This window comes from Chelonia mydas, chromosome 26, assembly GCF_015237465.2.
Source record: "Chelonia mydas isolate rCheMyd1 chromosome 26, rCheMyd1.pri.v2, whole genome shotgun sequence".
Classification (NCBI taxonomy): domain Eukaryota; kingdom Metazoa; phylum Chordata; order Testudines; family Cheloniidae; genus Chelonia; species Chelonia mydas.
The window spans coordinates 258700-286236 of record NC_057859.1 but is presented as its reverse complement, the minus strand read 5'-3'; the positions used below and the strand labels follow the sequence as shown (position 1 = coordinate 286236).

Here is a 27537-nt window from a genome sequence, read left to right as displayed (position 1 = left end):
GTTGACAGGAATGGGGCAGGGGATAATTGGAGGGAGGGATGGGGGGTTAGAGGGAGAGGGGATAAGGAATCGTGTGTGATCAGATAATTAGCGGGACTGGAGGAACCCCGCAGTGATCTAGGCCCAGTACTAGGCAGGGATGGTAAAATGGACAAGTGTTCAATAAATATTTCTGTCCTGTATTTGTAAAGAAATGGCATGGCATATCCATATCTTACAATATTAAAGAAATACTTTCTATTTCAACAGTAACTGTGGAGGATGCTAAACAGCATCCGCTAAACTTGGAGCTCGTCTACGCTTGAAATGCTACAGAGGCACAGCCGCAGTGCTTCAGTATAGACACTCACTTCTGCAACTGGAGAGGTTCTCCTGTCACTAGAGTTAATCCACTTCCCCCAGGAGATGGTAGCCAGATCGACAGAAGAATCTTTCAATTGATTTAGTGCTGGTCTACTCCAGGGGTTAGGTCCGCTTAACTATGTCACTCAGGGGTGTGGATTTTTCACACCCTGAGCGACGTAGCTGGGTTGACTTAACTTTGTATAGACCTGACCTTAAACTTTTTAAATATGTAGGAGTGGGGCCATGTTTACACTACAAACTTACACAAGTGATGTTGGCATAAAGCTGTCACAGTTAGTATGGCACTTGTACTCATGCATACTTGGCTTCTTGTGTCAGCGCTGTGCATATTCACCAGGAGTGCTTGTGTCAATGCACAGTGCAGTGCTCCATGGGTCGGTATCCCAGTGCGCAACCTGACACCATCCAGCACACTGTCTTTTGGAAAGTTTTGGCAATACACTGTGGGGCAGAAAGGAGTTGTTCAGGGGTGACTGGGAGCAAGGGGTTAACCTCCCGCCATGCAACTGTCTCCGTCCCATAATGTCACTTATATCCCATACTTTTCAGACCTTTTTTAAAAATCCCACAAACCCACACAGCCTTCCTCGCTGTCAGCCATCTCTGACGGACTCTCCACTATTGTCATAAGCATTGCAAGGACAGGACACGCATTCCTCCAGTATTTGCAGAGCTGCAAGAAGAACTGAATGAGCAGGTAACATGGTGAGTTATTGGAGGACAAACTGCTGCGGGACATAGAAAGAAACAATTCAAGGTTGTTGATGGCATTCACAGAGCAGCTGCTGCTGATGGAGCACTGCACCTGCATGGGATTGCATTGTAATACAGGTTTGGGATGAGGAGCATTGGCTGTAGAACTTTCAAATGCACAAGGTCCTATTTCTGGATGTGAGTGCCGAGCTCGCCCCAGGCCTCCAGTGCCGGGACACTAAAATGAGAGTTGCACTGGCAGTAGAGAAGCTAGTGGCAAATGCACTGTGGAAACTCGCAGAGTTGGATTGCTACCAGTCATTGGGAAATCATTTTGGAGATGGAAAATCCGCTGTGGGGTCTGTTGTCATGCAAGTGTGCGGGGCCATTAATCATCTCCTGCTATGTAGGACTGTGACTCTCGGCAATGTGCAGGACGTAGTGGATGGATTTTCAGCAGTGAGGTTCCCAAACTGCGGTGGAGCAATAGACAGCACACACATCCCTATTTCGGTACCAGACCACCTTGCCACAGAGTATATCAACAGAAAGGGCTACTTTTTTATGGTTATGCAAGCATTGGTGGATCACTGGGATTGCTTCACTGACGTCAATTTTAGCCGGTCAGGGAAGGTCCATGATGCTCATATCTTTAAGAACACAGGACTGTTCAGAAAGCTACAAACAGAGACTTTCTTGCCCAACTGGCAAATTAACTACGGTGATGTTGAATTGCCAATAGTGATCCTGGAGGACCCAGCCTACCCTTTGCCCCTGGCTCATGAAGCTGTAAACCAACCACCTTGATAGCGCCAAGGAAAGAGTCGACCACCAGCTCAGGAGGTGCAGAATGACAGCTGAATGTGCTTTTGGTAAATTGAAGGTATACTGACATTGTTTACTCACAAAAATGGATCTCGATGAAAAACAAATCCCAATGGTTCTAGCTTCCTACTGTGTCCTGCATATTTGTGAAGCAAAGGGGGAAAAGTTGCCACCAGGATGGATGGTTGAGGTGGACCGTCTGTCTGCTGAGTTTGAACAGCCAGACACAAGGGCTATTAGAAAAGCTCAATGCAGATCTATATGGTTCAGGGAGGCTTTGAAAGAGCTCTTTAATGGTAAGCCACAGTAATGCATTTTGTGGTACTGTGCTCTACCTGGCCCTTCTCTTTTGGGGCCTGTTAGGAATTATGTATGAATATAATGCTGTTAATTCACCTATGAATTTTTTGATGCTTGCTGTACATTTAGGATTTTTACACTGTTACTGGTCATATGAGTTATGTCATACCTGTACAGTAACAAGTGGGTGCTTTCAGAACTGCTAGGCACTCCGCAGCTTATGCTGTGAACTAATGAAGATTAATTTCCAAATAATAGAATTTTATTCAGTAACAAAACCAGTGCAAAGAAAAGTTTGTGCAGTTTAAAAACAAATACGTTAAAAACTTAATACATTAATGGAACGGACCTTAACAAAGGGAAAAAATATTCATGCCATTTTACCTATACATATAGCAACCATGGCTTTCACAGGTCAATGCCTGTGAAGCTGTGATTGTCCTTAATGTCCATGGGGTGGAATGGCAGGGGTAGATATGTGGCCCCTGATATCAGGTGGAATGTTGAGGGCGCTTTAGGGAGATGCTGTAATAAAGTTCTCCATGGACTGCTATAGGAGGTGAGCCTATGATTGTTGAACCTGTAGATCCACAAGAGTCTGCAGCATCTTTGTTTGCTGCTGGAGAAGCTCCATTACATCCTGGTGCATCTCCCTCTCCTTTTACTGCTGAAATTCCTGGTTCTTTCTCTTGTCTGCTCTTTCCTTCTCTAGGTTGTTTGCAGTGTTCACCCTCCAGGCCCTGTGTTCACAGTCTGATGCAGCACGGGCTTGCAGGATTGCACTGAACATGTCATTCCAAGTCGTCTTATTTTTTCTCCTTATCTGACTCCCCTTCCCACAGGTGTGGAAGGGGAACCCCTTAAGGCCACAACAGCAGCAGCTACAGATAAAACACACAGAGGTACCATTGTCAATATAGTCACAACAGAAAGTAAAAGTTAAGATTCAGAGCTCCCTTCCCTTGCTCCTCTAAAGATTTAAACAAGACATGCTTATTGACACTTCTGCTTCAGAATGCTTGTGCACGTCCCCACTCACAGCACCAGTCGTGGTGAGTATAGCTTACCAGGAGTAAGGGAAATGAGGAGGGAATTGTTTAGTTGCATGCTTCTATGAGTACTAAGCAGTGGCACTGAATACTGGCACCATTTTCCACAGGCAGAGTTAATTTTAGCTGATAACTCACTCCTGAGTGTAACAAAGGCATAGAGAACACAGCTGCTGCTGGCATCCCGAAGCTGCCTGGGCCTGTATGCTGCTAGCCTGTGTACTACAATGGTGCCTGCCGAAGTTGCAGCTAACTAACATGGGAAAGTGTCCTACCCTTGAGGAAGAAGTAATGCTGCCATCCCTAGAAACCTTCAGGAGAGGATTGCAGAGTACCTCTATGAACATTTCATCAAAATCTCTCAGGAGGATTCAAGGGACCACCCCCATGTACACAGGTGAGGGGGGCCATGCAGAGCAGTTTGTTTGTTTGAATGAATGAATGATATATGTATGTAGCAGAATGTACAGATAACGCTACATCTCTTTGTTGTACCACTACCTCTTCTAGCACGAGTAAATTAATGAAAAGTTGATAGGTGTGTCCTGTTTTGGGCAGGGCAGCGGGCATCAAAGTCAGGGGAAGGCTCAGCCTACCCAAACTGCCTGCGTGGCCCCACCCACACTCCACCCCCAGGCTTCCTCCAGCTTCCCACTGCACTGTGCTGCGGCTCTTCCTTTCCCTGTGGCTCGGGCCCTGGGCCAGTGGCACCAGAACCAGGGGGTCATAGCCCTCCTACTTTTTGAAAATGGATGGGCCTGGCCCTCCCACTTTTTGCCAGGCCCAACCCTGCCCCTCTCTCCTCTTCTTCCTCTCGAGGCCCCACCCCATGGCCAGGCCAGTGTGCAGCCTGGCCGGGGAGCCCCGGCAGCCATGGGGAGCCACCGTGGACCCTCCACCTGCTCAGGGTGTGGGGGGCTGAGAGAATCCGGGGGGCAGGGACACGGGCCAGGGGCTGCTTGGGCCCCTCACGCTGCGGGCAGGCAGAGAGTCCGCCACAGCTCCCCACACCTTGCAGCGCGGCTCTTATCATGGCCGGGCTGCGGCTCTGAGGCCCCCTGCTCCGGCTGGAGCTCTGGGGAGAGCTGTGTGGGCAGCGGTGGGAAGCCTGGGTCCTTACACCTGCCCTGGGCGGGGGGCCTGGGATATGGGCAGGGAGCTGCCTTCGCCTCCACCTTGGGTAAGGGCTCCCAGCTTCCCCCCAGTTTTGGGCGGGCTCCAGTGCCCTTGCTACCTCTGAGGCTAGTGGGGGCCGGCCTGCAGCCAGGTACTGTGGGCGGCTGGAAATGCTGCTCATGCTGCCTGCCCTGTGCTGTCCGGCCCCCTCGCACTTAGGGGCGGGAGAGCCGCGTTGCCTGCCCAGCACGCTGGGGGCCTGCGCTCAGCTGCCTGCCGCTCCAGGGTTGGGGGTGACCCTATGGGCTCTGGCGGGGGAAGGGGCTTGGGGGGGGGGCAGGGCCCCGGGGAGAGGGAAGCGGGCTGCCGGGGGCTAGCTTTCCCAAGCCCACGGTTCACCCACCACCCATGTTTTGGGGTGCCATCAATACATCATTGTAATGGGAAATACAAATATACGTTTACTTAAGATTTCTTACGCTGCATTGGGCTCACCCATGCTTTATTGCTGAGAATGATTGGACTGCGGTGGAGTCTCAGATAGGTCCTGGCTCACAACATAACTGGGCCTCTCCAGTCATATGTTTTCCTCTTCCTCCTCTTCTCCACCTCCTTCTTGTCCTCGCTGTTCACACCAATGGCCTGTGACTCGGCTTCTTGGAGGTATCCATGGTGGTGTGCGGTGTAGTGGTGGGATCTCCACCCAGTTTGGCATGTAAAAATGGTAGGTCTGTGGCTTGGTATCGGATTGACTGTTGGCCTCCTTGGCCCTTGTACTTTGCCTGCCACAGTTCCTTCACTTTCACGTGGCACTGCTGCTGGTCCCTATTATACCCTTTCTTCTGCAACCTCTGTCCCTTCTGTGCAGTCTGCTCGTATGATGTCCACGTTTCTATAGCTGGTCCATAACTGTGCTTGCACAGCCTCTTGTCCCCTCAGGCCCAGGAGATCCAATATCTTCTGTGTACTCCAAGCCAGAGCATTTCTAGAGTGTGTATCTGGCCTGGTCAGCTTGGCAGTTGCACATAACGCTGGAGAGCTGCTAGATGTGCTCACCAAGCTGGACAATCGTGAAAAGGCATTTCAAAAATTTGCAGGGCTTTAAAGTGAGGGAGGCCTCCTGGTCTCTCACACCGAACATTGGAGTTCACAGTTGTGGCCAGAGCGGTCAGTGGCAGGCATTGTGAAACAGCTGCTGGTGGACTGTTAGGGTCGACATAAGTAACGCAACAGCTATACTCACGCTGCATTGACCTCAGTGTGTCAACCGTGGCTCCATGCCATTTGGAGAAGTGGTGTCACTGCATTGCTACAACGGGGCACTTACATCAGTGGGAAACAAATTTAAGTGTAGACACATGCACAGCTAGATTAACACAAGACAGTGTGTGTTGACCTAATTTTGTAGTGTAAACCAGGATTGGATGACTTGCACCCAAGAGTTTTAAAAGTATTGGCCAAGGAGCACTCTGCGGGCTTGTCTGCACTGTGAATTTACATCAGCATTGCTATGTTTCTCCTGGGTATGAAAAATCCACACCCCTGAGAGACATAGCTATGCGGATCTAACCACCAGTGTAGACAGTACTAGGTTGACAGAAGAATTCTTCCTAGCTACCACTTCTTGGGGATGTGAATTACCTATGCCGTTAAGAGAACCCTTACCTAGTGATGTGGTGGATTCTCCAGTACTTGAAGTTTTTAAATCAAGATTGAATGTCTTTCTAAAAGAGATGCTGTAGCTCAGCTGGAAGATATGGGCTTGATGCAGGAATTAGTGGGTGAAATTCTGTGGTATGGAGGAAGTCAGAATGGTTCCTTCAGGACTTAAAATCTATGAATAAAGGGCTGCATGTCATACATGCACAAGGAGGCACAGTTAAAGTTGCACTTGCAACTTTAATTTGGCATTTTCTGGCTTCTGAATGCTGAACTGGTGTAGAATTTTTAAACTATAGTAAAGCCTAATTTAGCTTGGGCGGCACCTCTGTCTAGCCTATACCAGTTTTGTTGATTGAGGGTTCCCTTCTATTTTTAGTGGGTTTCTTCCATGGAATTGTTTATAGCTAATTTCAAAAATATATCCCCTAAAATTGCTATAAAGTTATTCTCTCGACTATTTAATTAATTTACTTAGAATCTCTTGGCAGGAGGAGCTGAATGCATGAGATCACTAAGATGAACACTGACATCTCTTAGTTTCTTGCATGATGGAAGATATGCAGTTCAAATGAATGCAGTTCCACTCTTCTTAATTTAGATCACTGTGCAGCAAGTCAGGACTTGTCTACGCTGCGAATGCTACAGGGCCATCACTATGTTGCTGTAACCCCGTAGTGTAGATGTGGACTACAGTAGCAGAAAGTTTTTTTCCGTCACTGTAGGAACTTCACCTCCCTCATTTAATTTAGCATGTGCATAATCATCTAGCCAAGCGATGGCATCTTCAGTGGCGTGATGCATAGGCGCCGACTCTGTGGGTACTCCGGGGCTGGAGCACCAACGGGGAAAAATTAGTGGGTGCTCTGCACCCACCAGCAGCCAAGCTCTCCACCCCACTCCCCCTGCCTCACCTTGCCTCCGCCTCCTCCCCTGAGCATGCCGCATCTCCGCTTCTCCCTCCCTCCCTCCCTCCCTCCCCACGCTTGCTGCCGCCAAACAGCTGTAGCAAGCTCTGGGAGGGAGGGGATAGGAGCGGGAACGTGGCACGGTCAGGGGAGGAGGCAGGGAAGAGGCGGGACCAGGACGGGGATTTGGGGAAGGAGTCGAATAGGGGCAGGGAGGGGGCGGAGTTAGGGTGGGGACTTTGGGGAAGGGGTTGGAATGGGGGTGGGCAGGGGTGGAGTTGGGGTGCGTCCGGGGGCAGAGGGGGGTTGAGCACCCACCGGTGCCAGAAGAAGTCAGCGCCTATGGCATGATGCAGTTCTTCTAGGCCATCGCTGAACTTAGTCAGCAGGCATTCATCGACAATGTGCGTCATTGTCTGTGTTGTACCACAGCTGCACAAAGGGCTGTCATGAAGGCCCCAGCGATACTGGTTGGCTGCAAAGAGACCTTGCCTGGTCCGGAACCTGTTCAACAGGGACCATTGGCGATGGGGCAGGTCAAAACCAGGTGGAAACATTGTGGGGTTGGCAGTGAGGGACTGGTTGGGGATTATAACAGATATCCATTCCTCTAGCCAGAGTGTTTCTGCCCTAACATCCTGCCATGGCAGATGAGACCATAATGGGCAACATGACAGCAAACATGCAGCTAGTGGTTTAAAAAGATCATTGTGCAGCAGCAGGCTTGAGTTGGCACATACTTTCTCCACTAACTTGCCAGTGGCAACCTCTTGTTTGATAGGAGGAGGAGCAATATTGCTCAGAACTGGAAGCCATGGGAGTGGAGTCGGAGGCAGGGTGCCGGAGATGATACACATGGCGGCATGTAACTGCGTATCCACCAGTTAGGTGTGTGATGATCGACTCCAAACTGGTGCACAGTACTCCACCACCGAATACGAAGTGGAAAGAGCTGACGTCCGCAAAGTTGGAGCACGAGTACCCCATGACGAACCTGCCAGTTTGCTAAGACGATTGTTGCACTGTTTTCTTCAGGTGGGTATGGTAACGCAGTGAGTGGTCTAAGGTCACACCTAGATAGACTGGTTCTACTTTATGCTTCACCTTCTGACCATTCAGATAAACTTTCAATTCTCGGGTAGCGCTGGAGTGGTGAAGATGGAACAAACTGGAGACTGTTTTTACCTCTCTGAGCAAGGGTAACTAGGTCGACGAAAGCATTCTTCCATTGCCCTACCTGCATCTACACCAGGGGTGTGCTCGGCATAGCTATGGTGCTCAGAAGTGTGGATTTTTCAGACCCTCAGCAGCCTTGCTGTGCCAGCCTAAGTTTTAAGTGCAGTCCAGGCCTCGGTCTTTTGTTGCAGTGGGTGTAAAAGAGTACGGCCCGTTCTACAGTTAACTTTTAAGTCGACACAGGTAGGGCACTTAGAGGTGTGAAAAATTCACACCCTCAGCATCATAGTTCAGCTGATCTACCCACCAATCTAGACATAGCTAGATCGACAGAGGAATTTCTCTGCCAATCTAGCTACCACTTCCCTGGGAAGTGGATTACCTACATGGATGGAAAAACCCTTTCCGTTGCTGTAGGAAGCATCTACACTATGGCACTACAGTGGTGTAGCTGCAGCACTGTAGCGCCCATAGTGTAGATATGGCCTAAGAGTCACAATAGGGAATGTTTTGGGGATGCTCTCTAGCTCAGATATTTTGGGACTCTAATTTGTGTTGAGTTTCTGACATCTCATCATCCTTCCCTCCCGCCCCCCCCCCCGCCCCCGAAAAGGTAATACATTACAAGCTTTTGTGTGTTACCAGAAAGACAAGCCTTCTGTCCTGGAAAGACTCAGGATCTGTATACAAACTTAGGTCTCAAAGTTAGTGGGGCTCTGTGTGAGTACAAGGGCTCTTCTTCATGGCTCTAATCGCAAGATTGGGGCTTGGTTCTTCTCAGCGCTGCACCTCTATGATGCTGAACCAGCACATGTAAGATTTGAGGAAAATCTCATTTTCCAGGATTAAGGACATTCACTCTAGATAATGTCGTTTGCCTTTGCAAGTTTGATCTGCTTTTTTGTTTTGCATTGCATGTACTGTATATTCTCATTCCCTGTGTTATTCACAGTTCCTTAGAAAGTTTAGTTTGCTTTAGATCTGACTTTTGGTTTGTATCCTTAGGCAAACACAATTTTATCTATACAGTGTTATAGGCAGTTTTGTGATTGTGATCAATAACTTGCAGGACAGGTGTCTTCTGTAGTTTTGGGTGGACCTTCTTGTATTTAAATGTATATTTTAATAAAAGCAAGAATAGGTTTGTCCTATTATTGTAAGCTGTTTTGAGACAGGGAATTAGTAAAGTAAACTTGTGGCTTTTTCTAATTTTCTTTCCGTTTAATGTCTTGAATTCAGAAACTTCTCTTTTGGGGCAAGAGGAAGTTGTTTAACATTAACCACAATAATTTATCCAAGTTAAAAGGGACTGTTTGGGTGAGTTACTATTTATTATTTGCATTATGGTACTGCCTCAGGAGCAACCGAGAACAAGTTCTCATTGTGCTAGGCACTGTACAGAGTACTAGACAGTCCCTGCCCTGAAGGGTTTTCAGTCTAAATTGACATCACAGGCAAAGGTTAGGGGAAAAGACCAAACACACAAGCAGAGTGATGGTTTGCAAATGTCGTGCTGGTGTCAAGATTGTTTTGTGGGGATCTGATGGGTTGTTGTTTAATTCTTTGGGGGAATTGTTATGGGATTAACTAAATGGAAACACAGCGGAGAGGCGAAGGCAGGGAGGGGAGCATGCAGGGGGCAGAGGTTGTTGGAGTAAGCAGCTGAAGGGCAGAGTCCGAAAGCAGAAAGGAGTCTGACATCCGTGTCCACAAGTCCCTGTTCCAGCGACTTCTGCATCTGCTCCTGCAGGCTTAAGAATTTCTCGGCCTCCTCCCTTTCCTCTCCCCTCCCTGCTCCAAGCTAGCTCCTTCCTGCAGTTTCTTTTCCCCCAAACCCACATGGCTCAGGTGTGGGGGTGCTGCACAGGTCCTGTGCTCCCAGAGCTGTGATGATGAATATGAGAAAGATAATGAAGAGGTGAGGATAATTTCCAGGAGTTGAAGGTAAGGAAAGTGAAACTGAAAGGATTGAACACACAAACGTGAAACTGAATGATGCCTTCCTCTGATTACGTTAGGTTGGACTTATTAGTATCAAATTAGAAAATGTTCAAAGTGATACAATTAAAATAAGGAATTTATTCAGAAGTCAAATACTGCCTGTTCTCCCCCTCGCCCCACTTTCCATTTTCACAGCACAAGTTGACAGTTACACCAGCAAGACCATTGCATATGGCATGCTGCAGATAATAAAAAGTTGTTTTACCCATCGAGATAATGTACACTTTGGCAACATCATTTCTCAAATGCCCAGTCCTTTGGCTGTGGCTGCACCGATCTTTCACTGGGCTATGCACTTCTTAACTCAGCTGTGGCTTTTTGCTGACTTTTGATTCCTCAGGCTCTTCCTATACTAACCAACAACACTCTGAATTCAGCGCTGGAAGCATCTTTCACTGGATTCTTCTCCTTTTAGTTTCCCCTTTAGGTTTATAGTAAAATCCCCAGCAATCCTGGGAAGAGCTTTTATTTAGTTTAGAATGAAATATGGTCTCCACTTTGACAGCTCAGAAGCAGTCAAGCTGCGTTTCTGCAGCAGTAAACAGTTGTGTAACTGCAGATTTCTCTTCACAGGTACTAGCAGGACACCAGAACATTCTTGGAAAAGTTTGAATTTCAGAGTAGTGTCCCAACTGATCCAGGTGTCTCTCAAAGGCCAGAAGAGCTTACAGGATCTTTTCAAGGTATCTTACATAATAATTTTATGATTAGTTTTCCGTAACTCCTTGGAAGCTTGAAACAGAAATCTATTTCCTTGACAAAAACTGTTCTGTTGTGTGCTCATTAGTTTACTGTAGGGTTGCTCATGAGTTGGCATGAGAACTTGTGCAGATAAAAGATGTACAATTCTTTTTTTTTTTTTAAATGCAGAAAGAATAACAAGATTTTGGAAATAGATGAATGGAAAATAGTAATACTAACATTGCTTTTCTTTGCCTGGGCAGGACTCTTTAATTATTTTATTGTTTAAAAAAAAAAGTTATCTTGGGAAAGAAGAGTCCATGATTTTTCATGACAAAGTTATAGAGAAGAAAAGACCTGTACAGAGCTGTTTACAGAGTTTCCTGCTGTATTTTCTGTTTGGCACGGCTCTGTAGCAGGCTTAGCCAATGCAGGAAAACTTGTTTCTTTTAAAAAGGGAAAAGTATTGTGATAACAAATATCCCATTTGTTTAGGGGTTTACCCAAACCAAACAAATGGTATTTATTTAATAGTAATTTTTATAATAATAATATGCATGGCATCATTAATGCCACAAATATCATGGTGATTAAAAATAACATGCATTATTATCCATTCCTTGTTGTTTTTCAGCCATTTTCACCTGGTAATAATGTTGCTTTTATTCACATAGATCCTTATGTTGAATATCAAATGTTTACGATTTCTCCCTCAAATAAAATCTACTAGTATAAACATATTATCTGTTAGGATCAATTAACATCCAGCTCTCTCAAAATCCATGTAAAGGTGAGATCTGTGCAGACATAGAGTTATAAAAAGCGTCACAGGATCTTTAATGTTCATGAATGGTCAGGACCTTAATGTATAATAGAAAATATAAATATAGTATAATAAATAATACATCTTTACTTTTAATCTCTCCTTGCTGAAGGATTCTGGATGTTGTACAATGAATAAACTAAGGGCAATTAATAAGCTTTAGGACATTGGTTCATCTTCACTGCTTCAGGACTGGCCAGTTCCTTAGGGGTTGGGGAGGCCTGTGTGGTCTTTGTATTAGGAAAGGGATGAGGAAGAACCGTTCATTTTGGTTTTCCTGGACAAGGTTAGTTAGGTTACTGTGAAAATGTCAAAGTCTGGAAGGAAAGGCTGAAATTTCTGACCATTCTAGAGATGAAAAACCACTGCGGAAAAGATGACCTTCTGCATTCAGCTCACAATCACAAAGTCTGTAGACCAACTCATAATATTTGGGGCAGACTTCATCAATACAGATAAGACCCTTTCAAACTGCAGAGACTCTCAATTTTATCCAATAGAGAGCAGAAGATAAAAGCCCTAATGATCCCAATTAGACACACTGATTTAATTATGTTTGGGAAAAATCATGAACTTTTTACAGTTTGTTACAATGCGGTTATGTGGCCATGTCTGTGACATTTCATGCTTTTTTTCTAGAGTTCATTTACCTTTTGGCCTTTTATCATAGCAATGCCTTGGTATTCCCAAATGCCCAGCACGGCTGTTGACTTGTGCAGAAAATAGGGAATGGTTAGAGCTGCCAAGTTTTGTACAGTTCCATGTGAGACTTTTTATGCAAATGATTTAATTAGCTAAATTGTATATTATCTTTGGCTTTAAAAAATTGTGTAGATTTAGTGCTGATGAAAGGCATTGGCTTGGTCTTCTATTCAGCTAAAGCGGAACAGCAGGGCAGGCTTTCCACAAACACTACCCATCCAGCATGCCTCACCCCTGATCTTGGGGAAGGGGAAAGGACTTTCCTGCAGAGATAGTAGGGATAGTTCTTAAAAGGGAGTCATATATGTATTCTCAGACAAAAAAAAACCCCTACATCAAGGTGGAACTGAGTTTGAGAATACATATTAGTAAATTAAGGGTAAAAATATAACTAATGGGGATATTATAATTATCCCCAAATGAAGCATAATAAATCCACAAAATTCCTAGTTAAGGTTACACTTGAAAGAAATCCAAAGATGTCAAGATAAGAAGTGTTATGTGCAGTGTAGTTGTAGCCATGTCAGTCCCAGGATATTAGAGAGACAAGGTGTGTGAGGTCATATCTTTTATTGGACCAGATTCTCTCCCCAACAGAAGTTGGTCCAATAAAATATATTACCTCACTTACCTTGTCTCTCTCGGGTAAGAAATGCACAATTAAGGCCTGGTCTACATTAGGAATTTACAATGGTATAGCTATGTCTCTCAGGGAAATCCATACCCCTGAGAGACATCGCTATGCCGACCTAACCTCCGGTGTAGACCAGCACTAGGTCAATGGAACAATTCTTTCATCGACCTAGCTACTGCCTCTTGGGGAGGCCTGCAATGATGGGAGGACTTCTCCCATCAGCACAGGAGGTATTTACACTGAAGTGCTACAGCTGCAGCAGCGCCACGGCAGCATTTTAAGTGTAGACAAGTCCTAATGAATTCAAACAGCATTAATTGTCAAATGCATAGATGGACATAATTTGTTGGGGAAACGTCAACATAGTTTTTGTAAAGGGAAATCATGACTCACCAATCTACTAGAATTCTTTGAGGGGGGTCAACAAGCATAGACAAGGAGGATCCAGTGGATTTAGTGTACTTAGATTTTCAGAAAGCCTTTGACAAGGTCCATCACCAAATGCTCTTAAACAAACTAAGCTGTCATGGGATAAGAGGGAAGGTGCTCCCATGGATTGGTAACTCGTTAAAAGATAGGAAACAAAGGGTAGGAATAAATGGTTAGTTTTCAGAATGGAGAGAGGTAAATAGTGGTGTCCCCCAGGGGTCTGTACTGGGACCAGTCCTAGTCAACATATTCATAAATGATCTGGAAAAAGGGGTAAACAGTGAGGTGGCAAAACTTGCAGATGATACAAAACTACTCAAGATAATTAAGTCCCAATCAGACTGCAAAGAGCTACAAAAGGATCTCACAAAACTGGGTGACTGGGCAACAAAATGGCAGATGAAATTTAATGTTGATAAATGCAAAGTAATGCACATTGGAAAACATAATCCCAACTATATGTATAAAATGATGAGGTCTAAATTAGCTGTTACCACTCAAGAAAGAGATCTCAGAATTATTGTGAATAATAAGACATCTGAAGACATCCACTCAATGTGCAGCGATAGTCAAAAAAGTGAACAGAATGTTGGGAATCATTAAGAAAGGGATAGATAATAAAACAGAAAATATCATAATGCCTCTGGATAAATCCATGGTGTGCCCACATCTTGAATACTGAGTGCAGATATGGTCACCACATCTCAAAAAAGATATACTGGAATTGGAAAAGGTTCAGAAAGGGGCAATAAAAATTATTAGGGGTATGAAATGACTTTTGTATGAGGAGAGATTAAGAAAACTGGGACTTTTCATCTTGGAAAAGAGATGACTAAGGGGTGATATGATAGAGGTCTATAAAATCATGACTGGTGTGGAGAAAGTAAATAAGTGTTACTTACTCCTCAGAACATGAGAGCTAGGGTTCACCAAATAAAATAATAGGCAGCAGGTTTAAAACAAACAAAAGGAAGTATTTTTTCATACAACGCGCCGTCAACCTGTGAAACTCCTTGCCAGAGGATGTTGTGAAGGTGAAGACTATAACAGGTTTCAAAAAAGAACTAGATATGTTCATGGAGGATAGGTCCATCAAAGGCTTTTAGCCAGGATGGGCAGGGATGGTGTCCCTATCCTTGTTTGCCAGAAGCTGGGAATGAGCGAAGGGATGAATCACTTGATGATTACCTGTTCTGTTCATTCCCTCTGGGGCATCTGGCATTGGCCACTGTTAGAAGACAGAATACTGTGCTAGATGGACCTTTGGTCTGAACCAGTATGGCCGTTCTGATATTCTTATGTTCTTAACTGTGCCCTGTAGTGGTGTCATGTGGAAAACATAGGGTTATAATTAAGGGATTTTAGTTCTTGTGGTCCTAGATTAAGATTAAAATGATTTTGATACTTTTCTCACCTTGTGGTATATTCAAATTCTACAGAATTTAAATTTTCATTTAAAAAAATATGTAGCTCTTATGGTTGCAAAGAGAACCTTCCAAATGTGAAACAAGTAACTAGATTCAATATTTTCTTCGTGGGTCTTCACACAACATGAAACAACTACTCTGGAAATGCAAACTGCCTTGCTCCCTTAATCTCAATATGGTGATAACTTTAAAGGCCAATGATGACATTTTAAGTGTCTGCATTAACTACTTAATTGTTTATAAGTTTAGTGGTGGAATGGGGAAGAGGGTGGAAATTGGGTGTTACTGCAGGGAAGAAAGTGCAGAAGGCAAAAAAAAGAGGAGAGACACAGTGGGCACAATTTGCAGTGGTATCACGGAGAGCTGTCAGAAAGTGACCATAAAACTACTGTAAATACCTCCCAATGGGTGTAGAGTTCCTATATCCTAGCTATCAGACTCAGAGGTCCATGTTTCTGCCATGTATACCTGGAATACACCTCTCATTAAGGAAGCCATTTGGCATGTCATTTAAATTTATTCTGCATGTTATTTGGAATATATTTAAGGCAGAGTTAGGATACTTGTGATAAAATAGCAGTATAATAATGAGAAGCTTTTGTATAATAGCAGTATAATGATGACAAGCTGCTCCTCAGGGCAGAGGCACATATTATCTACTGAACAGCTCCGTGTACGTCTTTGGTGCTATATTAAGTATAATTAAATGTTGTTGTGATACAGTAACAACTCCTTTCATTGATATGGTGCTCCAACAGCTCACCATGTGTGCATGTTGCATTGCAGAGGGTAACAGTCATTGGACTAATTTAGAAGCCTCATTGATAAAGGGTGACTTATATTCTGGATTTACAAAGGAAAAGAAAGAAATATTCCTGGCATCTCCAACTCTAGAGCCAAGATGGGGAAAAAAGCAGCTGACATCACCATAAGGAGGGAGAAATGATCTTCAGACGGACAGGTAACAAAGGGCTGTGTGTGTTTATGTATAATTAACTGGCCTGCACAGTGAAGCAGGTAGGTGTTACTCTGCTGCATATATTGCATGTAAGCAGCTCATTCAGAAGGCCAGAAAGGGTGACCTTCTTAAACCAGTATGTTGTAAGAGAAAGACAGTACCCAGGGGTTTCCAAAAGCAAAGGCTACTTGAACACACTTGATTAATTGCTTTTGGAAAGTGACAATGAGAACAGACAGTAGTGAAGAAGCAAAATAAAAGGCTATCTAATATTAGCAACTGAATTACTCAATTGCATAACAATTGACTTAGTAACAGAGATGAGAGAATTATAGTAAATGGTTACAGAACAGGTAGCAGAGGAGTGACAAATAACATGTTGCAGGCATTGCTGTTGGGCCCAGTTTTGCTCACAATATATCAATGACACAGAAAAGGGAATATGCAAGGAGTGCAAATTTGCTGAAGACATAACTAGGAAGGCCAGCTGGTACCATAGAGCAGGGCATTGGATTGAAAGGCACTAAATGGGGACTGGAGCTGACAAGGGACTTTTGCGTTTTAATGTAGAAAAATATAATAATATAATAGGGATAGGACTGAAAAGGACAAAGTGGATTCTGCCCTAAATTATCCCTATCAGCAAGGCACTGATTAGAAGAAGGGTCTGGAGAACAATGATAACAGAAAACTAAACTTAGCAGCTCAGCCAACAAGAAATCAAAGCACAAAAAGGAGAGAGTGATAGAGGGATAAAGCAGAAATGAGAAAGGGTCACAGGGTCAGCGAGAGCAAACCTGGAGTGCTGGACACAGTTCAGGGTTCCATATAGCAAAGAGGATACTGAACATTACTCTTGTTTCCAGTAGCGCTCACGCTATGCTAGGCACACCCCCAAGAGGGCAGTGAGGGTGCTGAAATTCTCAGAGAGTACATACATAAGCCAAAGTTAGAGGGAAGGGTTTGTATTCCCTGGAAGAGAAGAGGGTATGACTGAGGGATAGCCATTTTTGAAGGATGGAGGGAATGTGGGTGTCAGAAATGCATTTGTCGGGGTAATAGGCTGAGAAAGAAAAGGGCATAAACTGAAGCTAAGAAATGTGTGAGTACTCGTTGCCAAAATCTGTTTAATGAGCGGTAAAATGATGTGTTCCTTTCTGCTACTTGTCTCTGATTGAGAACGGATTAATTCAACATATATTTAAACATAGCATAATCAAATCATAGAAGAAAACACTTGAGTCATCATTTACATTTCATCCATACCCTTTTTTCTATATTTTTGTTTTGTTGCCCGTGCTAGAAACCCAATTGCTAATCTAGGGTCATTCAGATTTCACCATCAAAGGCTACGTTATCAATTTGCCAGGAGCATGAGAGAGACAGGTAATTTGCATCTATATACTTTTACAACTAAAAAGTAAATGTACTCTAGTATTTGTTTGTGTTTTTATCTTCCTGAGTAGATTAACAGAAATTTCTTCCTGGCTGAGTTTACCTGCAATGGAAAAACAAAACTGTTCTTAGAAGGGAAAAGCAGAAATGAGATTTGGCCTAATAGAATATGTAGTGTCCATGAATGTACCTCCAGGCTCCTTTATTGCAACTCATATCTAGGAATGAAGCTTCACACCTGGAAAATCATCAACCAATACAAAATGCAGTTGTCTTCTTAGTGAACACATCACCCCAGTGTTCCTTCCTCTGTATTTGGTCCTTACTGAATAGAGTCTATTTCAAGGTATCGGTTCAGATATTCAAAACCATCCATGCAAATGGCCCTGGCTACCCAAGAAATCATCTCTGTGTCCACAGTGATGACCTCCCACAACAGATGCTTTCCACAAAAACAATGAAACTGCTGACCAATAGTAGGAGGCTCATGAGTGTGAGGGACAGAACTTTCACAGCAGCCAGACCTACACGATGAAACTCACTTCTGCAAGAGATGAGTGACACCAAGCCTCACCCTATTCAGAACTAAGATCTTGTCTACAAGAAAGTTGTACCAATGTAATTAAGTTGGTTTCTAAATGTAAATCTCATCTCTTCAATTTAGTTTCCCTTCAATAATTTCTTCACACACAAATGGATACCCAGGACACCCACTCATGCACACAAACTGCCTATAAACTAATCAAATTATTTCTCTTACAGGCTGGGAAGGAAGAGAGACTTTTATTATCCTTTTAGTTTGGGAGGCAACAGATGCTAATGCAATGGGGTTTAGAAAGTACCTAAATAGAAAGGTAGATCTCCCAATCCAAGTGTGCATCCACACTAGGAAGAAAAGGTGTTTTACCATATATTAGCTAACACATGGTAACATCCTAGTGTGGACAGGGCAGTCTTAGTTTTCACATGTTAGCAGGTTGAGGTAAATGCTAACTAGGGGAAGCCTAAAGCTAATATATGGCAAAATACTCCTTTTTTCCTAGTGAAGACAAGGCCTAAGATAAATTAAACTGGAGGGTAGCCAAAGCTGCACTTACTCCACATTCTCCACATTGAGCCATTAGAGCACTCTTTTGGGACTCTTCTTCTAACCCCTCTTCACCATAAATTGCTTTCTGTCTGTCCTGGTTCTCAGCTTTTGGTTGCGGAGCAAGTTGGAAGATCATTTGTATTTAGAGTTTTTAACAGCTGAAGTCCAACCTAAGCCTCTCAGTTCAAGCCTTTACTGCATTTGAAAAGGGGAAGTAAAATCCCCAAAAGAAGTCCCTTGAACATTGACAGGGAAAGTGAAAACTTATAAATAACCGATTACTTGGTACTAAGTGCATGGATGATCCCAGTAAGGACAGATGCTGTGGTTACTGATTTATGGCTATGGAGGACTTAAGAACAGTTCCAATGTCAATGGAGTTTCAGACATGCTAATAGCAGCTCTTTGCTGCTTGCTGCCCAGAAGCTGCTTGGCAGGGTCTCATTTCACATTACTTAATTTTCGTCTGAAAATTGTGTTTTCTGGCCTAAATTGATGGTTATAATTATTATTCCTCTGAATTATTTCTAATATGAAATGCAGCAACCGTTTAATAATTCACAGAAACAGTACACAGCAGTTTTAGATCAGAAACAAGGGAGAATCTGCAGAGGACTTTAAGGAGGTGGATATCTTGATTCTCATTAAGTTTATTACACTCTATGTTTTAATCTTGTCTTTAGTCCTTGAATTCGTACTTGTGTTATTGTAGACCACCCGTGATACACTAGCTGAAGGTTCTGTGGAGATAACATTACCATGTATTTTTGAGGTATGTATTGGTTTTTTCAATTACTTTTCAAACCAAGTCAGAGAAAGGACATCATTCACCAGGGTTATCACCTTAAATTTGAAATATATATTGGTACATTTGTGTAAACATCACATGGGAGACACAAGAAGAATTGGAGTCTTGCCATTTTTAGGACACAGTGAAAGACTTCTTTTTGTGCAAATCTGTTCACAGAAAGAGGTCTACAATGATCTGTATGTTCTCCAGGTGTGGATTTAGCCTTTTTAGGGTTCTGGATAAATCAAGGGAGGAGAGGAGAGTTTAGGCCAATATAGGGAGAACCAGTGTGAATCTAATTTTTGTTACATGACACCTAGAGACGTAGGGGAATTAGAAGTATAGACAGCAGACTTTCAGTGTCCTGCATGCAAATCTCAATGGTGCCCCCTGCTGGTTTGGGTTGGTTTCAAAAGGTTTTGTTTAAGGCATCTTACATCTAGAGCTGGGTAAATAATTTATTTTTTGGTTCAACCTGCAAACCAAAAAATCAGAAACAATAGTTAGATAGATTCCAAAAATGTTCAGAATTTGTCAGCAAATATGTGTGTGACCTTTAGACGAGTGCAGGGGTGGCCAACCTGTGGCTCTGGAGCCACATGCAGCTCTTCAGAAGTTAATATGCGGCTCCTTGTATAGACAGGCACTGACTCCGGGGCTGGAGCTATACATGCCAACTTTCCAATGTGCCAGGGGGTGCTCACTGCTCAACCTCTGGCACTGCCACAGGCCCTGTCCCCACTCCAGCCCTTCCCATCCCCTCCCCTAAGTTTGCTGTGCCCCCGCACCTCCCCCCCCCCAGCCTCCTGCACACCACGAAACAGCTGATCGGGAGGTGGAGGAGGGAGAGGGTGGCGCTGATCAGCAGGGCTGCCGGTGGGTGGGAGGCGCTGGGAATGGTGGGGGGGAAACTGTTGGGGGGCTGCTGACGTACATGGCTCTTTGGCAATATACATTGGTAAATTCTGGCTCCTTCTCAGGCTGGTCACGCCCGGCCTAGTGGTTAGGGCACTTGCTTGGGAAGGAAAAAACTACGGTCTGAATCCCCACACTGGAGCAGGGATTCAATTGAGAGCTGTACTCTCCTAGATGAGCATTCTAACCACCAGGCTACAGACAATTCTGAGATGGGTCACTCTCAGTCTCTCCTGTTAAAGGTGTTCTACTTTGTATAAATACTTAAATATTCATTGGACCAAAGAGAAAGAGTTAGTGAAAATGACAGTTCCCTGGTGATTAAGCCACTCACTGGGAGGTAGGAGTTGTGGATTCAAATCTTCTCTCTGCCTGATTTAGAGGAGTGATTTGAATTCACATCTCCCACATCCCAGGTAAGTGCTCTAACTGCTAGGCTGACAGATGAATGGACATGCTCTCTCTCACTTCTCTGAAGCTGGCCCAAACTAACTGGGTCAAATTCATGATAGTTTCAGCTCAATCAAAAGTACATTTTTGGCACATAACATATTTGTTGAAAAAATGTCATCCTACTTCACTCTGATGGAGGAAGGTGGATTGCCCAGTGTGGCTGTTAAGAGACCAAGGATTGTTAATGCCTTCAGTGCTGCATTAGAACGGGGGAGACTACAAGGACTCACACTCTTGTCGCCTTCTTTGCCATATATTCTGTGTTGTGGTGTACAGCATATTCAGTTATTTACAGTAAGGGTACCAAATTAATTCTGTTGAGAAGACAAATTGCTGTTTAAAATTATTTGGTTTTTTTTGTGCACGCAAAGAACTGATTTGTTGACCAAGTGGTAATAACCATGCAAGTTACATGATCAGTCATGTACCTTTATTATTGTAAAATATGGCTCATGACGTGATTCAAGAGTTGCAATCCAATTAGATGACTCGTTCACGTCTCTTAGAGCTGTTATTTCAGGCTGTGTACAGATTCAGGAAAACCGCTCTGCCTCAGTTATGTATAGGCTACATGTGTTTCATATTTTTAAGATTTTCTTTACAATAGTAAGAGCTAGAGATATGCTTCTTTTCATGAAAACTTGCATTCTGCAAAATCTATCATGTAGGCTGAATAAATAACAGAAACAGACCATATCTGGCTCATGGGTCCTATGTTTAAAACCTGTTTGAGTTTCTTTCCATAGATCTATGTTACTAAAAGCTTTAAATTCAGAATAAATTAATAGTGTGAGAATGTATCTTAATAATTAAAACTAACTAAATAATAGGCAGATAACTGTTGCATCTAACAGTGATGTCATGGTATCATGTGTGTTCTTATGTGGCTGTATAGTCCAATCCGTGAAGAGCAAGATCACAAACAGATATCTACACAGGAATGTGCAGGCTCCCACTTGATACTTGGCTGTCTTTTCGATCGATTTTTCACATCTGTCTTCCTCTAAGTGTTTACAACCTTTATGGATAGTTGCTTTCCATTCAGATCTGTCTGTGGCTCTGTGTTCAAAGTTATCAGTAGTTATGCTGCATGAGGTGAGATTCTGCTGAGGTCTGTCCTAGCAGGGCTTTCATTGACTACCCCTCTTGCATTTTCTGAGTTTCAGCTCACCATAGAAAAGTTTTGTTGGGAGTCTATCATCGCCCATTCTTACACTATGTCTGTCTAAGCCAGGGGTGGGCAAACGTTTTGGCCTGAGGGCCACATCGGAGTTGCAAAACAGTATGGAGGGCCGGGTAGGGAAGGCTGTGCCTCTGCAAACAGCCTGGCCTCGCCCCCTATCCGCCCCCTCACTTCCCGCTCCCTGAATGCCCCCCTCAGAACCCCTGACCCATCCAACCCCCCTCCCGGGACCCCCCACCCCTAACCGCCCCCCCAGGACCCCACCCCTTATCTAAACCCCCCCGTGCTCCCTGTCTCCTGACTGCCCCGACCCCTATCCACACCCCCACCCCCCTGACAGGCCCCTGGGGACCCCCGACCCATCCACGCCCCCCCACTCCTTGTCCTCTGACCGTCCCCTCCTGGGACCTCCATCCCTAACTGCCTCCCCAGGATCCCACCCCCTATCCAACCCCCACTGCTCCCTGTCCCCCCCCCACCCGGGACTCCTCAACCCCCCAGGACCTCACCCCCGATCCAAGCCCCTCTGCTCTCTGTCTCCTGACCGCCCCCCTCCCCAAATCTCCACCGCATCCCATCCCCTGACTGCCCCCCTGGACCTTCTGCGACTTATCCAACCTCCCCCCGCCCCCTTACCATGTCGCACAGAGCGGCAGGACAAGCTTATTGGAAAGCCTGGTAGGTGGGCGGGCTCAAGCTGCACTGTCCGTGCGGCGGCATAGCTACAGGGGAGGGGGGACAGCGGGGGAGAGGCTGGGGGCTAGTCTCCCCGGTCAGGAGCTCAGGGGCCGGGCAGGACGGTCCCGCAGGCCGTGTGTGGCCCGCAGGCCGTAGTTTGCCCACCTCTGGTCTAAGCAGAGCTTTGATTACATTGCCTTGTTGCTGGTTGTTTTTGCTTTTTCAAGTACTTTAATGTTTGAGACTTTGTCTCACCAATGGAGCTTTAGAATAGAGCAGATATAGCACATATGAAATTTTACAAGATATTTAATGTGTTTGCAATAAACTGTCCATGTTTCACATGATTATAAATGGGGTGCTATCTCTGCTGAATTGTGTATCATAGACTCCAAGGCCAGTAGAGAGCACTGTGATAATAAAATCTGATCTCCTGTATAACACAGGCCATAGAACTCCCCTTCCCCCCCCCCCAATTATTAGAGTACATTTTTTAGAAAAACATCCAAGCTTGATTTAAAAACAGTCAGTGATTGGAGAATCCACCACAATCCTTGGTAAATTGTTCCAATGATTAATTACCCTCATTGTCAAAAATTTATACCTAATTTCTCACATATATTTGTCTAGCTTCAACTTCCAGTACTGTATTGGGTTATATCTTTCTCTGCTAGATTGAAGAGCCCATTATTCCATATAGATGCTTATAGATTGTAATCAAGTCACCCCTTAACCTTATCTTTGTTAGACTCAAAGAGTTCAATCTATTTAGTTTATCACTACAAAGCATGTTTTCTAATACTCAGGGGTTAAAGTAAGTTAGAGGACTTACCGGTACGCCAGAGTCCTGACCAGGGGGCATGGCCTCAACCGGAAGAGGCGTGGCCTTAACCAGAAGAGGCAGGGCCTTAAATCTCCAGGCCCTTTAAATCTTGATTTCAAGGGCCAGGGCTCCAGCTGCAGTAGTGGCGGCTGGGAGCCCGGGGCCTTTTAAATCACCCCCGAGCTACCAGCTGCAGAGGTGTCTGGGAACCCTGGGGCTCGGGGGCGATTTAAAGGGCCCAGGGCTCCAGCTGCTGCTATCGCAGTGGAGCCCTGGGCCCTTTAAATCACTGAGGAGCCCTGGGGGCTCTCGGCTGCCACCGCTGCTCTGGGCTCTGGCAGAGGTTTAAAGGGCCTGGGGCTCCACTGTGGTAGCAGCTGCCGGAGCCCTGAGCCCTTTAAATCTCCACCTGAGCCCTGCTGCCTGAGCCCTGGGGTAGCGGCGGCCAGGCTCCTTCGGGGATTTAAAGGGCCCCGGGGCTCCAGCCGCTGCTACCGGCCCGGCCCTTTAAATCCACTCCGGAGCCCCACCGCCACTACCCCAGTGCTTCGGCAGCAGGGCTCCGGCGGGGATTTAGAGGCCCGAGGTGGTAGCGGTGGCTGGAGCTCCGGGGCCCTTTAAATCCCCACAAGAGCCCTCCCACCCCGACCCCAGGGCTCGGGCAGCAGGGCTCAGGTGGGGATTTAAAGGGCCCCGGAGGGGTAGTGGCGGCTGGAGCTCCGGGGCCCTTTAAATCCCCGCCAGAGCCCCGCCGCCGCTACCCCAGGGCTTGGGCAGCAGGACTCAGGTGGGGATTTAAAGGCCTGGGGCAGTAACGGTGGCTGGAGCTCCGGGGCCCTTTAAATCCCCGCAAGAGCCCTCCCACCCCGACCCCAGGGCTTGGGCAGCAGGGCTCAGGCGGGGATTTAAAGGCCCGGAGGGGTAGTGGGGGCTGGAGCTCCGGGGCCCTTTAAATCCCCGCCTGAGCCCTGCTGCCCGAACCCTGGGGTAGCGGTGGCGGGGATTTAAAGGGGCGGTAGTGGGGGCTGGAGCTCCGGGGCCCTTTAAATCCCCGCCAGAGCCCTGCCGCTGCTACACCAGGGCTTGGGCAGCAGGACTCAGGTGGAAATTTAAAGGGCCGGGGCGGTAGCAGTGACTGGAGCTCCGGGGCCCTTTAAATCCCCGTCGCAGCCCCACCGCCGCTACCCCAGGGCTTTAAATTGCCCTCTGGGAAAGCCAGTCCCGGTACGGCACACTGGCTCTTACCGGTACGCCGTACGGGGGCGTACCGGCTTACTTTCACCTCTGCTAATACCTTAATCATACTTGTGGCTTTCTCTGAACTGTCTCCTGTCTATCAACATCCTTGAATTGTGGATACCAGAACTGGATGCAGTATTACAGCAGCAGTTACATCACTACCAAATACAGAGGTTAAAATAATCTCTTTTCTCCTACTCAGGATTTCCCTGTGTTATGTATCCAAGGATCACATTAACCCTTTTAACCATAGTGTCGCACTGGGAGCTTATGTTCAGCTGATTATCCACCATGACCCCCAAATCTTTTTCAGAGTTATTTCTTTCCAGGGTATAATCTCCCATTCTGTAAGTATGGCCTATCTTCTTTGTTTCTAGATATAGACACACACATTTTGCCATATTAAAATGCACATTACATGTCTGCCCCCTGTTTATCAAGCGATCCAGATCACTCTGAATCAGAGGCCTGCCCGCTCCCAACATTTTAGAGTCATGTGCAAGCTTTATCAGTGATGATAAAAACGTTAAATGGAGTAGGATCAAAAACCGATCCCAGTGGGACCGCAGTGGAAAAACACCCATTGATTTTGACTCCCCATTTACAATTACATTTGGAGACCTATCAGTTGACCAGTTTTTGATCCATTTAATGTGTGCCATGTTAATTTTTTATCATTGTAAGTTTTTTAATCAAAATGTCATGTGGTACCAAGACAAACACTTTACAGAAGTCTGACTATATTACACCAACACTATTAGTTTTATCAACCAAACTTGTAATCTCATTAAAAAAAATCAAGTTAGCTTGATAGGCTACATTTTCCATAAACCCATGTTGATTTGCATTAATTACAGAACCCTCCTTTAGTTCTGTATTAATTGAGTTTTGTATCAGCTGCTCCATTATCTTGCCCAAAAATGATATCAGGCTGACAGGCCTAATTATTCATGTCATCCCATTTATTCTTTTTAAAAACTGGCTCAACTTTAGCTTCCTTCTCGTCCTTCTGAAAGTTCCCCAGTGCTCCAAGACTCATTGAAAATCAGTGAACTCCCTTGCCAACTCTTTTAAAACTCTTGAATGCAAGTTATTTAGACCTGCTGATTTTAAAATGTCTAACTTGAGTAGCTTCTTTTTAATATTTTCCAGAGATATTAGTGGAATGGAAAGAATGTTATCATCATCATAGGATGAGACTATATCATCTGTTTTTCCCCAAATACAGAACAGAAATATTTATTGAACATGTTTGCCTTTTCTAATTATTATTTAAATTTCTACTATTTCCATCCATTAATGGACCAATACCGTTTCAGGATTCTTTTTGTTTTGATCCCCGCAGCTCCCCACCGCTGTGGAGGGGCAGGGGGACCCCAGCAGCTCCTCACCACACTGGCAGCAGGGGGACCCCAGCAGCTCCCCACTGCCACCGGTGGCAGGGGGACCCAGGTGGTGGGGGCCCCTGTAGCTCCCAGCCACCCGACAGCTGCCCAGCCCTTCCCATTTTATCATGGATATTTTTAGTAAGAGTCAGGGACAGGCCACGGGCAATAAAGAAAATTTCACGGAAGCCCGTGACCTGTCCCTGACTTTTACCGAAAATATTCATGATAAAATCTTAGCCTTAATCATGACTGCAGAAAACTTATACTGAGAAAAAAACTATATTTGTGGTGAGATATTTCAGAATATGCATGGGAGGAAACACTGACACTGGAAAGAACGGAGGAGGTGCTTTTATTTTAGCTTTTGATGAAGGAACAGAGACGTGCTGCTAAAATTGGAGCAACAGGACATCCTGTCCGAAAGCAACAGCATGTTTCTCTTCCCAGATCTGAGTGTGGAGCAACAGATGTTCTTGTCAGTGTTAATGGGACAGCATCTGCCATATTCCATGAGCAGGAGGAAACACTTCTAGGGAGCGCTCTCCAGATCCAAGCATAATAGGAGAAAACAAGGCCTAGACAATGTGGAACTACAAGAGATATAGAACGGGAGTGGTGGGAACAACCAGCTGGCCAGCCAGACACCCACAGAGAGAAATGGGGGTGAGAGGAAGAGAGTCAGTTAGTTTGTGTGTTCCACAATGAGTTTGTTACTGGGTTTCTTTCTCATTGTGCTGCTCTTATGTCTGAGCTGCCCACGCCCACCAGGAGAGATAGATTGATAACCAGAACAAGGTGAGGTTATTTCCGTGCAACCTCTCCAGCTGTTGCATGTTTTCACTAACCAAGACTGTAAGCTTTTTGGGGCTGAGGCTGTCAGTTATTACGTGTGATTATTAGAGAGACAAGTTGGGTGAGGTAATATCTTTTATTGGACCTGCTTGTTAATGAGAGACACAAGCTTTTGAGCTACACAGTGCTCTTCTTCGGGTGATTATAGCATCCAGCACCATAGGGCTAGGATACATGACTCAGCCCTTTGGGTACTATAGTGAATCCATTGTTACTGACGCTTGTGATATTTTTTCTTAAAACCCCGCTGCTGGAGGGCTATGACTATATGAGAATCTTGGTTTTCATGTACCTCTAGAAAAAAATGGAAATTTCCAGACCTCCTGCTTACAGAGAGAAATCTGAAACCAGGAGCTGAGCACCTGCAGAAGGCTCAGAAATGAGGTGAAGAAAGAGCACCCACTTTAAAAAAATGGTTTGAGGGGGTGGGTTGACTTGTGACTGTTGAGCACTTGGAGTTGGCCACACTGAGTGATGCTGAATGTAGGGTGATCAGATAACAAGTGTGAAGAATCAGGACATGGATGAGGGGGTAATAGAACAAAGCCCCAAGTATCGTGATTGTCCCTATAAAATCAGGACATCTGGTCACCCTTGCGGAATGCCTGTTCATCTCTGGCTGTGAGCTGTGCTTGCTTGGTTGGCACTCCTGTCCAGAGGCCTGATTGGGCTGCAGTGCAGTGTTCTGTACCTGCCCTTGGCTCTGTGCTCCCCTGGGGAGAGCCGGCCTGCGCCCCGACAGCCAGGAGGGGGCACTCTGTTGGCAGGTGCTGGCTGGCAGTGGGGCAGAGCTCCGCTCTGAGCACGGAGGGCGCAGCCCAAACCACTGGTGCACAAAGGCAAGGAAGACCGAGTGAGCGCAGCTGGCTCCCGCATTACGCCCAGGACCGGGAGGGGGGCGGACTGGCAGAGCGGAGGCCCGGGGGAAACGCTCTCTTTGTGCAGCAGGACCCAGAGCACGCGGGAGCTCGCTCTCGCGCGGGC

The 27537-nt window shown here is 45.4% G+C and overlaps 1 long non-coding RNA gene across 5 annotated transcripts; it reads left to right on the top strand.

Annotated features, from left to right (window-relative positions):
* Nucleotides 1-63: 63 nt before the first annotated feature.
* On the top strand, nt 64-21082 carry LOC114020462. Of its 5 annotated transcripts, none has more exons than XR_006287557.1 (7): nt 64-3236; nt 3344-3630; nt 7698-7951; nt 9332-9409; nt 10667-10776; nt 15576-15750; nt 17051-21082. It is a non-coding gene; the product is annotated as an uncharacterized LOC114020462 (long non-coding RNA). The 5 variants fall into 5 exon arrangements; XR_006287561.1 differs by having other exon boundaries at nt 64-1942; nt 3027-3630; nt 17051-19706; XR_006287560.1 differs by having other exon boundaries at nt 64-2180; nt 3027-3630; nt 17051-19706.
* The last annotated feature ends 6455 nt before the right edge of the window (nt 21083-27537 follow it).